Source organism: Carlito syrichta, unplaced genomic scaffold (genome assembly GCF_000164805.1).
Source record: "Carlito syrichta isolate Samal-C Ts95f unplaced genomic scaffold, Tarsius_syrichta-2.0.1 Scaffold305773, whole genome shotgun sequence".
Lineage (NCBI taxonomy): Eukaryota > Metazoa > Chordata > Mammalia > Primates > Tarsiidae > Carlito > Carlito syrichta.
This window is the reverse complement of record NW_007249869.1, coordinates 687,685-701,145: the sequence shown is the minus strand read 5'-3', so window position 1 is coordinate 701,145 and position 13,461 is coordinate 687,685. Positions and strand designations below refer to the sequence as shown.

The 13,461-nt window shown below is 36.9% G+C and overlaps 1 protein-coding gene across 1 annotated transcript in view; it reads right to left on the bottom strand.

The window, feature by feature from the left end:
- Positions 1-13,461, bottom strand: part of LOC103264935 (receptor-type tyrosine-protein phosphatase gamma-like) — a 713,831-nt gene that overhangs the window by 294,038 nt on the left and 406,332 nt on the right.

Sequence of the window (13,461 nt, the reverse complement as noted above, 5' to 3'; positions counted from 1 at the left end):
GAAGGTGTCAAGTTACCTTCAGATTGAACTGGGCACTCATATAAATAAATAATTTGGGGGAGGGGGTGAACATATGCCACAGAAATAAAGGAAGAGAGTGCAACCATAAAGCATAATTCTAATGGGTAACCAGACAGGCATGAGTACAGAAAACATACCACATGTGCCTCTCTGCCCTATTTGGAAATTAATAATATGGGAGCAATGTCTATTAAGTTGGTAACAAGCTCTTAGATTTTCTGCACCCTACTTTTAACCTTGTTGACATAACATAGCAGGAGTACCTTGTTGAAAAGAAACAAGCTTTGCTACAAAAGATGAAACTCTTTTTGAGAATTACATATAGAATATCTTAAATTTTATAATTTGTAGAAGGTAAAACACAGGCTTCCCAATCAATAAAGTTTAGTGTGTGTATATACACACATATACAGAAATACTGGTTGATGGGTATTTTTGTGCCTCCTCATATACTTAGCCCTGTATAATAGAAGATGCAAGGAAACCCTAGGTAAGCCTCCCTACCACTAAATAAGAGCCAACATTAGTGACTATCCTGCCAACACTCAATCCCTTGCTATGATGTTCCCCATGCTCCTAAGTCTGATATAATTCACAGCAGCCAGAAACAATGGTACCACGGAAAAAGAAACAATCACAGAAAATCTTTTCAGTCACGGTAAGAGAAGCTTCATGGCTGCAAGAGCAATTGACATAGCTCCTTAAAAATGATTCATTTTCTTGCTATCTGGTAAATGCCTTGGACTTACTCTAATGCCTGGGTCATTTTCCTTAATCTTCATCCCAAAGAGTAAGATAAAAACAGACTATCAGAAAGAACATGTTCGGTGATTGGCAAAGATCTAGCAACCTTGGGACATTTTTAAGTCATTTACAAGTGTCTCGATACCATCTAGAAAAAGTTAACAACACCATTTTCTTTACTGTAGGACTTCAAGTAAATTAGGAAATGTCAAGGGCTTTTCACTCATTTATTCAACTCTTCGTCAAATTCCCTATGATTGTGATGAGTCATAAACAGAGTACGCATTTGTATATACTCTAGCCAAATTGTATTTTCACCTTGCATCTATATATTTGAAGGAAAAAATAGGGATGGGGGATATAAGGAATGGCTCCAATTATAATGTTCAGCTTAATTTTTCTTTCAGACGCCAAAAGGATCCATTGAAAAACTAATACAGTGATTATTGACATATTAAATGGCTGACCAAAGTATGAGTTTTGGTTAACCACAATTGGGCCTGTATGTTCAAATTATGGCATCTAATGTTTTAGTATCGTGTGTAAGTAAAATGCCTTCTAGAAATGTAATTGTGCAATAAAATCATGCTCAGTGAAAAAACTTGGTATAGGAAACAATAAAATAAATCCAAATATATATAACTCCAAATAATAGATACAAGTTATCATTTGTAAAAACACAGACACCTGATAATTATCCTATTAGTAATAATAATATTAAAAATACTCTGCAATGTCAGAAAAGTATACTTGCCATTCATATTATTTCTCCTAACCTTCCAGACATGGGTGAAATATAATTTAGCACTCTATAAAAATATAATCAGGGTTCATACCAGTGGGATTCATTTATTCTCTAGTAACAATCTGAAGATTTAAGCCGACTACATGCTTGCTTTCACAATTCCATCCAGTATACGTTCAAGTGCAATTTTAATTGAAACTGATCTTCCACTTCAAATTTTAAATTAATTCTTCTTTGGAGTGTTTCATGCTCCAGACACCCTTGCCTTGCAAAAACCCCTATGTCATTAGTGGAGGAAGTAGAACACTTTTTCCAAGCTTGCAGGTATTGATTACCTATTCTCACATCGAAGCACCATTGCCATTCCACACTATATAAATCTCTTTGGTGTTAAGACACTTTATGAAAGACTGAGAATTATATCATTAATCATTTGCAGTTGCACATGTCTCACAGTACTGAATGCTTTGTTTTTCAGAACTTTGAATAAATACTTTTAAGTAAAAAACATGATACTAAATAAAGACTATGGTTAACTTAAACCTAGTTGGGAGAGGATAAACAATTAGCAAGAATCCACCCTCTTTCAGGTATGACATTACCCATCTAAACTAAAAAGGAGAAGCCATTTGCATTTCAGTTTCCTTTTATTGACTCTTTCTTAGAATGAGTAGGATATCTGCATTTTGGCAGCAAGATCCTTTGAACAGCACACCAATGCTGACATAACCTAATATACAAGGCTGCATTCTCAAAAGGGACGAGGTGGGGCAGGGGCAGAAACCATAGGCCAGTGGAGACTGCCAAAAGTAATTTTCCTCTCACCTGTTACAATTCTTGTAGGAGTGAGATCTTTATGGAGACATACTGCCAACCTCTAAGTACCAAAGGGATCTAACAGTGTTTCTCAGTCAACCTATGATGACAAATACTTTCTTTTTAATGAATTCAATAAATGCAGCCGAAAACTCTTGGCTAAAGGTTTGATCTTGGTGTAAATGTCCCTTTGTGAGGGACACACAGAGGTTGGTCTCACATGCAGTAAGCCCTCAACACAAATTTTTTAGGTAAATATAAATGAATTGGGAAAAGAGATTAAAGAGTGACAGAATTCTGCCTTCTAACGAAATTACAATATATTCTTTATGTATTTTTTACTATTATTTTACATATCTATCTATTGACTTCTTACTAAGTATTCCACACTCCTTTTGTCTCTTGAGTCAGGTTGTTAACTTTAGAAGTAAATATTCCTTTTCTTTCTTCATTAATATATTCAATTAGCTTGAACTGTGACAAGGTAAAACAAGCTACAAAGATGTGATGTGCATGGAAGAATCCATGGGCAAATTTAACAAGCCCGACAAAGATAACTATGGTTTTGGTTTAAAAAAAAAAAAAGGCTGCAGTAGAACCTTTGCTTTCAATGTCTTTTGTGAAAAATAATTATTTTAAAACCTCTTTCTTTTTTTTCCCCCTATGCTTTAACAGGCCTCTTTAATGAAAGAAGGTCAATCAAAGAGAAAATTTAGTCTAACGATCAATCTGTCACTGTATTGATTTAAACACAGACTCTAACACTGGCTCAGTATCAGACACAGTGCTGAGAAATGGATGCAAGGGTGCCCCAGTTCCCTTGGGGTCCCCTGGACAACTGTGGTTGTACTCCTCATCTGTCCAATGAGGTGTCCAATGTGGTTCAGCCTCCTCATCTGTCCAATGAGGTGTCCATATCAAAGGATGGTTGTGAGGATTATAGGAGATAATCCATGTAACATACTTATAGTATTATCAAACAATGAAAGCTCAATAAGTGCTGTCTGCTATAATTACTGCCTTTGTTATTGGGATATAAAACGTACAGCAGGCTCTCAAGAAACTGACTATATAATGAATGAAACAGACATGTAGCCCAACCATAAACTAAAGGACTATGGTCAGTAGATACAGGTATTTTATGGTATGCAAAGACAGAAGAGCGGCCCACCTCCCCTGGGACAGGACTTACAGAGGAAGCGATACTTCCTTGACTTGAGTGACTTCAGTGAAATCACTTCCTGAGGTGCAGAGAAATTTACTTGGCCCTAGTCATCTTACCCAGGTATTTCCCACCTGGGCAGACGCCAAGAGTCAAAAGTACAGTTTGTCCCTTTGGGAAATGGAGCTTAATCCCATCTTTGGCCAGACAAATGACGTAACTTGCAAATAATTAAATATAGAGAGAGAAAAATAGTAACTTTCCAGTGGGCTGGCCTGGCAGACACCACCTTAACCAATGGAAGAAGGATAATATCCCCAGTGATGTCATGTGGCCATCATGGATATCCTGATAGGATGTGATAAGAAGGACACATCCCTTTGGCAGTATTCTTTCCAAAAATTCATAACCCCAGTCTAATCAAGAGGAATAAATGAGACAAACCCAAATTGGGGGACATTCTACAAAATACTTTATAAGTACGCCTCAAAAATGTCAAAGTCATGACAATAAAACAAATGGTTTTCCAAGTGGATTGGTGGAAACTAAAACTCATGAGCTCTGAATGAAGTTTGGAGTTCAGTAAATAACAAATATATCAGTATTGATTTCCTAATAGATTCTTGTCAAAAAGTTATACTTTTGTGGTCACTCTGCAAAAAAGGGAAGAAATACTCATGAAATGTATAAAAGCCAAATAATATCTAAATTTTGTTAAACAGGTTAAATTTTAATATATGGATTTTGTTAGATTTATTAGTATGATTCAGGGCATGCCCAAGGCATGATAGATGAGGGAGATGGCCACTGATGTACGGGTAATACTGGGATTGTTGTCATATGCTTTCTGGGAAAAAATAGCTTGCACAGAGCAAAGATGGAAGAAAAGAGAGACTAGGATAAAGAAAAAAAACCAGCAAGCTTGTGTTGGTTGATATTTCACAATTTAAGGGTATATAAAAACTCTATAATGTACAAAATTGGAGAAATTTCATTTTAATAATTGCAATAAAAAATATTAACTTAATTTATGGCTCATTTGTGCATTAAAATAACCCACTTCTACCTGCTCAGTGTGCCATTAACAAGTCACTGTATTTTTCTCATTTTCAGATGCTACAAATTAGGAGACTAGCATCAAGAAGCCATATTTCTACAGGAAGGAGAATAAATCACACAACTGGAGATTAATTCCAACTGGTCTGTTTAAAGGAGACAGAATTTCCCATGTGAAAACAATGGCAAATACTATAAATCTAGTCTCCTGTCTGAGACCCTATTTGATGTTCAGTGCCATCTTCAGGTAGATTTAGACCAAAGAACTTGGTCAACATGTATAAATTTTAAATCAATATCAGTCAATTCTGTTGAAACAAATATCAAATAAAAATCTGAGAGCAGCATTTTAATTTTTCTCTACCCCCACACCCAGAAATACTACTTAAAAAGTCCAAATAAGAACAAATATAACTGGTGAGCTCTAAGAAGCTTCTACATTTTAAGTCAACAGTCTCACTTCAATTTAGGTCTCTGCTAATAACTGACCTGTGATAAAAGTTGTATTTTTTGAGCATATAAATCATACTTTTATCTAAAAGTAAGAAATTTCAAATACCCATCTATGTTTCATGTTCCCAACAATGATTTCTTTAAATACATAAGAGGTACTTTGCTGAAAATAAGCATGTACCTTGAATTTATTTTACCACAATAGATCCGAATAATGGTTTCTATTCACTAATGAAAAGCCATTAAAAATAATGAATTCTGTCTAAAACTAATTAAAAACAAAACTAATATACATGTTATGTGCTGGTTCTAGTCAAGTATGTTTATTAATGTCTCCTTCAATAAACTTATATTATAAGTATGACCCAGATCTAGGCTTATAACTCTGCATCTTGTTGTCTACTTTTAACCAACAGCAAACAACCCCAAAAATATGTCTTCATTTTTTTACCTACTATAATAATTAATGCCTTTTCTCCGAAATCTAATTTATTCCATTTTTAATTTTAAAACTTTATGGGTTTTAACTTACAATTATTTTGCATTCTCTAGTACTGGCAGCCTAATTATCTTTTGTGCATTTACTGTCATGTATATGAGAAATGGGAAAAGTGCTAAAAAGCATTCATATTGCTGCTCACCACTATTTTTTATTTTATTCATGTTTAGTTATAAAGTTGTTCAACTTCGATAGAAACAGTTTAAATTTTAAGCCAGTTAAGAAAATGCAGTTAACTTTCTACATAATCAAATATACTTGCAAATTTTTTTTTTTTAATTTTAGGTATAAAAACTTCATTCACCTATTTCATGTCAACAGCATGCTTTAAGGAAACTATCAAGTACTAACTACAACACTGGAAATAATACCAGGCAATAACTACATAAATAGGAACGATTTTGTTCACTTTTAAAATACCAACTATTATTTGTCTAATTTCCCAGGGTGTCTACTTCAGGAACAGACAGTAAAACTAATTTTAGAACTGAATGTGGTGGCTCATATCTGTAATCCCAGCACTCTGGGAGGCTGAGACAGGAGGACTGTTTGTGCCCAGGAGTTTGAGACTAGCCTAGGCAACAGAGTCAAACCTTGTCTCTACAAAAAATTTAAAACAATTAGCCAAGGGTCCTGGCACATGCCTGTAGTCCCAGCTACTTCAGAGACTGAAGTAGAAGGATCACCTGAGCCAAGGAGGTCCAGGTTTCAGTGAGCTGTGATTGTGCCACTGTACTCACGCCTGGACAACAGAGTAAGATTCTGACTCAAAAAGATTAAAAAACAACAACAACAAAATAAATGTCAGGTAAAATTTGATAGAGTACTAATATCTAAACTGGAGGTCTCAGATTCTCATCTTTATAATGAAGGCTTCTCTGTGGCTTATTTTGCTATTATGCAAGAGGAGAATATTACAGAGAGTGAAGATGCCAATAATGGTCACCTTTTAGTTTCTGAGTCATAGACCTGGAGGCTGAGGAGAGGCTCAAAAGGAGCTGATTGACTGGCAATGCCTGTACGGGTATGCAATATGACATTATTAAAGCATGCACCATGAACCTGCATACAACTCACACACTGGAGGGTCCTGGAGGTCCTTCAAAGACATAAAGTCTGTACTCATGCATGTTTAGGCATATTTGGGATTTCAAAGTTGTATCCTTCAAGCTGAAGCTACCCCACATCCAAACATTTAATAAAAATTTCTGGGCAGCGAGACCTCATCTCTACAATAAATCAAAAATCAGCCGGGCGTGGTAGCGAGCGCCTGTAATTCCGGCTACTCGGAAGGCTGAGGCGGAAGGATCGCCGGAGCCCAGCAGGTCGAGGCTGCGGTGGCCGGGAGCGGCCACTGCACTCCAGTCTGGGCGACAGAGTGAGACTCCAACTCAAAAAAAAAAATTTCTGCCAGGCACATTGGCTCATGCCTGCAATCCCAATATGTTGGGAGGTGGAGGTAAAAGGATTTCCTGAGTTCAGGAGTTCAAGACCAGTCTGGACAACTTTGGCGAGATCTTGTCTCTACCAAAAAAACAAAAAATTAGCCAGGCATGGTGGCACACACCTGTGGTTCCAGCTACTTGAAAGGCTGAGGTGGAAGGATCACCTGACTGTAGCAGGTCTAGGCTGCATGACCATGAGCATTCCACTGCACTCCAGCCTAGGCAACAGAGTGAGACTCTGACTCCCCAAGAAAAGAAACAAAAAAGAAAAATTTCTACCAATAATTGGTATCATTTATTTACTCAGAATTTAACTAGCATCATTTAAGGTTGGACCAACTTTATTTCTGCTTCTCTAAGTTACAACAGGGAATTGGTTACAACAAGTATCTGATATACTAGCAAAGTCTTCACAGTTCTCCTTGTCCAATGCCAAACATCTTAAATGTTTAAAAAATGGAGATGTTAGTTCCAGGCCTGAAATTTTCAACCTTCAATTCAGGTACATTGTCAAGTAGTCAATACTCTAGTTGACAAAGATCTATTCCTTTAGAATTATGATTGTTCAGCCAGACTTAGTGGCTCAGCCTGTAATCCTGCGCCTTGGGAGGCTGAGGTGAGTGGATTGCCTGAGCCCAGGGTTTCGAGACCCGCCTTGGGCAACTTGGTGAGACCTCATCTCTACAATAAATCAAAAAATTAGCTGGGTGTGGTAACGTGCGCCTGTAGTTCCAGCTACTTGGAAGGCTGAGGCGGAAGGATTGCCGGAGCCCAGCAGGTCGAGGCTGCAGTTGCCAGGAGTAAGACTCCAACTCAAAAAAAAAAATTATGACTATTCATCCAAACACGGCAGAAACAACCATCCAAGGACAAAAAAGTAACACAGCATAATGGAAAGAACCCTGGGCAAGGAGACTAGCAACTTGACTTCTAGTTCAAGGACGGCAAATAAGCTCACATGTTAGCTCCAAATGACTCACAGATTGTAAGACTAGTTACCGATAAACACAAGATCAACTAGCAATGTGTGTCAAGAGTGACAGCCACGTCACACATTTGCTCTTTGCATTCATTTCAACTCTGGAGAATAGAGTTGAATGTGTCATGTCATGTTTTATAAAAATTCAATTTCCTTATACATAAATTACAGGTTATATTAGATCATCTCTAAAACTCCTAAGAGTCCTACATTCTGTAAAAGCACTTCCTGTAATATCTGGAAGAATCAAACAGACTTAACGAAACATTTGCTGGTAGTCCAGCCATCCTCAAAACCCCACCAAATACATTTCTGAAAGTAACCACAGGAACATGATGAGGATTAAATGAATTATTACACCAAGGGCATGTCTAACAGTACTTGGCCCATACTATGTGCTTAATAAACATGATTATACTTTCCTCTAGGAATCACATCCAAACAATAAGGTCTGAATGGCATGACCTAGCCCCAGCTGCAGAAATGGCACCTGACTGGCATATGGCAATTAGTGGAGTCCTATTCTCTTTGACAGGAGGTTGAGTCACAAAAGGGTGTTAAACCAGGTCTATGCCAATTAGCGCCTGGAAGGTTTGTCTGGTCAAAAGGACCGATTAAAGTTAGTACTATCCACAAGGCAAGGCCCAGACTTTTGTTCAGAGCCTGGGGGAAGAATTTGCTCTCCTCTCTGAATGTGAATGAAGAAGAAGGAGGGGAGTGCTATGACCTGCAGTCTGGAAGGAATCGGAGGAAGGCCAAAGATGAGAAGTAAAATTGCAAGAGAAAGGGAAAGAAAATAGAGATGCAGGCCTGATCCAACCGTGGCTAAAATTTAAATTTTATCTCTAGAATTTTCCATTTTGACTGCCTTTGTATTTAAACCTGCCTGAGTAGGCTCTCTGCTATTTGTAACTAACAAATATAGGATATAATCAGAATGTGGGTTTTAAAAGATCAACAGTTAAATTATGTAATGTTTTCAACATTCATCACTAAGATGAAAATGTCAAATTATAAAGATAAAAATCAAGAATGCGTGCTGGATGGAATATATAAAAATAACATCGCCAGATTCCTTCCTCCATCCTCGCTGTCTTTTTCTTCCCTATCCTCTCTTGCTATGAGAGAAGGATAAACTTTGGTAAGGTTTTAAAGATCTCATTTAGACAAAAGGAGAGGAAACAAGCTCTGAAGTCCCTTGCTGTAAGTTTTTACTCTGGTAACACAGAGGTCATGGGATAAGAATCCATGAAATACCTAATGGGAACAGTTGCCTCTCACCAAAGTTTTCTGCCTTAGAGACATGCCACAGCTCAAATTATTATGTGGGAAAGACTTGCTGAGGTGAGCATGCATTATTCTGTAAAGGTCATAGCTGCATCCCAGAGAGCAAAACAAAACTGATGGTTAAGGTCTGATTTAAACACGGCTGGGATTTCCTGTCTTTGCACAGAAGGACTTTTTCACATGACTACTCTAATATTAGTATTATGCTCCACAATGTTCTGTTTAATATAAGCTGCAACAACTCACGAGAAATTTCAATCACAAGTAACAAAAGAGAAAAATCCCCAGAGACAGAATTTGAGAGTTTGGTGTTAGGGAATGCTAAGAATCTATAGACCAACTCACCAACATAAGGGCTGAGAAGAAAAGAACAAGAAATTAAAAGCAGTATCACAAGGCACTCACTCAACAGTGGAGGGACCTAGGGTGGGTGGGATGCAGGACTCGGAAACACTTCAGAGGGTGCAGACAGGATGATTAACACCCTTCCTGTGACAACTATAATGGGAAGAATGTATGCTCCGAAATATATTAACTATTAACCGCTATCTGGGGAACTGTCTAGACATAAAGCACCACATTTATGAGGTAAAGCCATAACAACGTGATGAATTCTGTGTCCCACTGTCACACTGTGAACAGCTGACTTTACCCTGTGCTTTTCTTTATTCAATAAACTCATAGTGTAAGTAACTTCCAATAAATGGGACCTAGAAAAAAAATTCGAGGGATTTACCAGAAAGAATAGTGATAAAAATCACTTAATCAGAAAGGCCTTCCCTGACCTAGCTATCTAAAATAGCACTCTCACTCACTTTTTATTTTTCTAGCCTTGCTACTTTCTCTTCCTAGTTATAAGGCCCATGAGAAAATAAGCGTCATGATGTCAGAGACTGGCCTATTCTCAATACGTATCTGTTCAACAGGGCTAAGACTAGAGTAAGCAAATGAAGCACTCACCAAAAACTCAGTTATCAAAAGAAGTAACATTCTAAGATTTAAAATGAGTACAAAAAATTTATAATGAGCAAAGAGCTATATAAAAATATTATCAGTAACAGTGCTGTGCAAAGCCATATTGGACTCTAAGGCAAAAGGAAAAAAATCAGTCATCAAAAATATTGCATTAAAACATAATTTGTCTTGATAACTTGAGCTTTTAACTCCTTTGACCTAGTTCTGCTATCAAATGACATCAACAATGTATCATCATTTTGGAGAATATTCACTATATTTCCTGCAATAGAACCTTTCTGCATTTTATCTTCTTCGATCCTTTCAACAACATGTGTTAATATGTAATAGTTTCCTCAGTTTACAGACAAGGAGTTTGAGGCTCAGAATCTAGAAAATGTGCCCTCATATAGTAAGTGGCAGATCAAGAAGTCCATTGGAAAACAGGCATGTCCATTTATTTACATATTGTCTATGGCTATTTTCACACTATAACAGCAGATTTGAGTAGCTGTAAAAACAACAAAAAAAAAAGGCAGCAAATCCTAAGATATTTAATCATCTGACACTTACAAAAAAATGTTTGCTAACCTCGGCTCTAACTCACCAAAAAATACTGCTTTTCTAGCAGAAATACGGTACAGATAATATGTATATGTGCATACTCTACCCCCAGCAATTTTAATACATATGTTTTCAAGAAGGCATATTACATTTCAACAATGTTTGTAATATCCAAGAACCCAATGCAAATATCCATCAGTAGGGACTTGCTAAGCAAACTACTTTTATTATATAATGCCAAGTAATGATTCAAAAGTAGATAACCTTACTCTAGGATAAATCCCAAATGCATCTAATATTTAAATATTTAAAAGAAATAAACAAAAGTACAAGCAGCTGTGGGAAAACTTAGAGTAGGGAAACATTTCTACATATTAACTAAACCCCAAAGCCAAAAAAGACTGATAAAATCAAATACACTAAGAATACTTAATTTTCAACATTGCAGAAATATCAAAAGATAAACGAACAGCAAAACATGTTTTCCATTCATACCACAAAAGGAAAAGTTTGTTAGTATACAAAGAGATTCTGAAAAATCAGTAAACCACAAACCCCATATAAAAATGAGTAAAAGATATGAATTAACAGCCCCCCAAAAAGGGGAAAATACAAAAGGCCTCTTAATGTAAGAAAAGTTGCTGTATCTCAAAAATAATAAACAAATGAAAACTGTACAGGTAAGAATTTGCAAAACATTCAACTTTTGATTATACATAATTAGTAAAGATGCATTCAAATCAATAGGTCATTTTATCACTACTGGGAGATTGATATCTACAATCCTTATAGAAGGGAATCTGGTAATAACTATTAAAATCACAAATGTGTACTGGTTAGACTCTGGTATTAGTCCTACATTGATCCTACAGAATACTTGCATTCATACAAGGTTAAGGTTAGTCATGACAGTCATGAGTCATGTCATAAGGTTAGTCATATCAGTAATATTCAAGACTAAAAACAGAAAAATATCCATCACTCATTGGCTAGCAAACTAAATTATGGCAAATCAATGTAATGGAATAGTTTAGAATTCATGGGGGGAAGAAACAAAAACCTCTTTAAGCTAAAATAGAAAGATGGCCAACTTAAATTTTTAGTTGAAAATTCCAACATACATTAATGCTACCACTTGCGTTTAAAAAAATAAAAAAATAAATGACCATATATATATATATATAATATGTATATATATATTTATGTCATGCATAAAATACCTCTGCAAGCATATTTAAGACACTGTAACACTAAAAGAGGAAGAAGAAATAGGAAGGAGCAGCCGGGCTCGGTGACTCAGCCTGTAATCCCGCGATTTGGCAGGCTGAAGTGAGTGGAATGACTGAGCCCGTGGGTTTGAGACCCGCCTGGGCAACTTGGTGAGACCTCATCTCTACAATAAATCAAAAATTAGCTGGGCATGGTAGCGTGTGTCTGTTGTTCCAGATTCTTGGAAGGTTGAGGCAGAAGGATCCCCAGAGCCCAGCAGGTCGAGGATCCGGTGGCCGGGAGCGTGCCAATTCACTCCAGTATGGGCAACAGAGTGAGACTCCAACTAAAAAAAAAAAAAAAAAAAAAAGGAAGGAGCAATTTTTACTACTTATTCTTTTATACTCGTTGAACACTCTCATCTAAATATACTACCTATTTAAAAGTTATTTTTTTAAAAAAAATTCATAGAAATTTAAAATGAAGGTATAAGTTTCTGATGCCATTCAGTCTAGGGGGAAAAAAAACGAATTACAGAGCTATTAGTACAGAATTATATCATATCACATAAAGAAAAAAATAAAAATCAAAACTAGCAATGGCCAGGCTCGGTGGCTCAGCCTGTAATCCCGCGCCTTGGGAGGCTGAGGTGAGTGGATTGCCTGAGCCCGCGGGTTCAAGACCCGCCTGGGCAACTTGGCGAGACCTCATCTCTACAATAAATCAAAAATTAGCTGGGCGTGGTAGCGCGCGCCTGTAGTTCCAGCTCCTTGGAAGGCTGAGGCAGAAGGATTGCCGGAGCCCGGCAGGTCGAGGCTGCGGTGGCCGGGAGTGCCCACTGCACTCCAGTCTGGGCGGTAGAGTGAGACTCCAACTCAAAAAAAAAAACAACAAAAAAAAAAAAACTAGCAATTGAAGATAGACAAAGATTAATAAGAAACTTCCTAAACCATTAATGACAACTAACTCTTGAATGAGAGTCAAAAGATCCCGGCACATTCTAGGAAGCTATTTCTTGTGAGAATATGTGTAATACTTCTGTATTTAACAAAAAACACGCAAATGATTCAGACACACACTTATGAAACCTTGACCTCAGCACAGTCAATGGATTCCAAAACTCCTGAGGTCTTATTATATCACAGCACAAGTTCTCACAGGGTGATATTGCACTTTCACCCCAATGGGTAAAAGTATTCTTGGGGGGTCAAAAAATTTTATTCTTTTTATCTTTAAAGCACAGGTATACAAAGAGTACATGGTCAGATAATGGACTAGGAGGTGATTAGGGGAAAATGTCTAAAAAGGCTCATGGGGAGATGGGATATATATAAACAACAAGGCTAAGAACAATGCATTATGGAATTATGTGAGGGGGAAAAAAGATGCTCCAGTCTTTTTTGTGTAACTATAAAATCAGATCCATGTTAAGGCTGATATTTTATTTTAACCTAAGAATGAGATAACCATAAAACAAGAAGTTAATATGCTCTTTGCTGTTATTTTATATGTTTACCCCATGTGAAA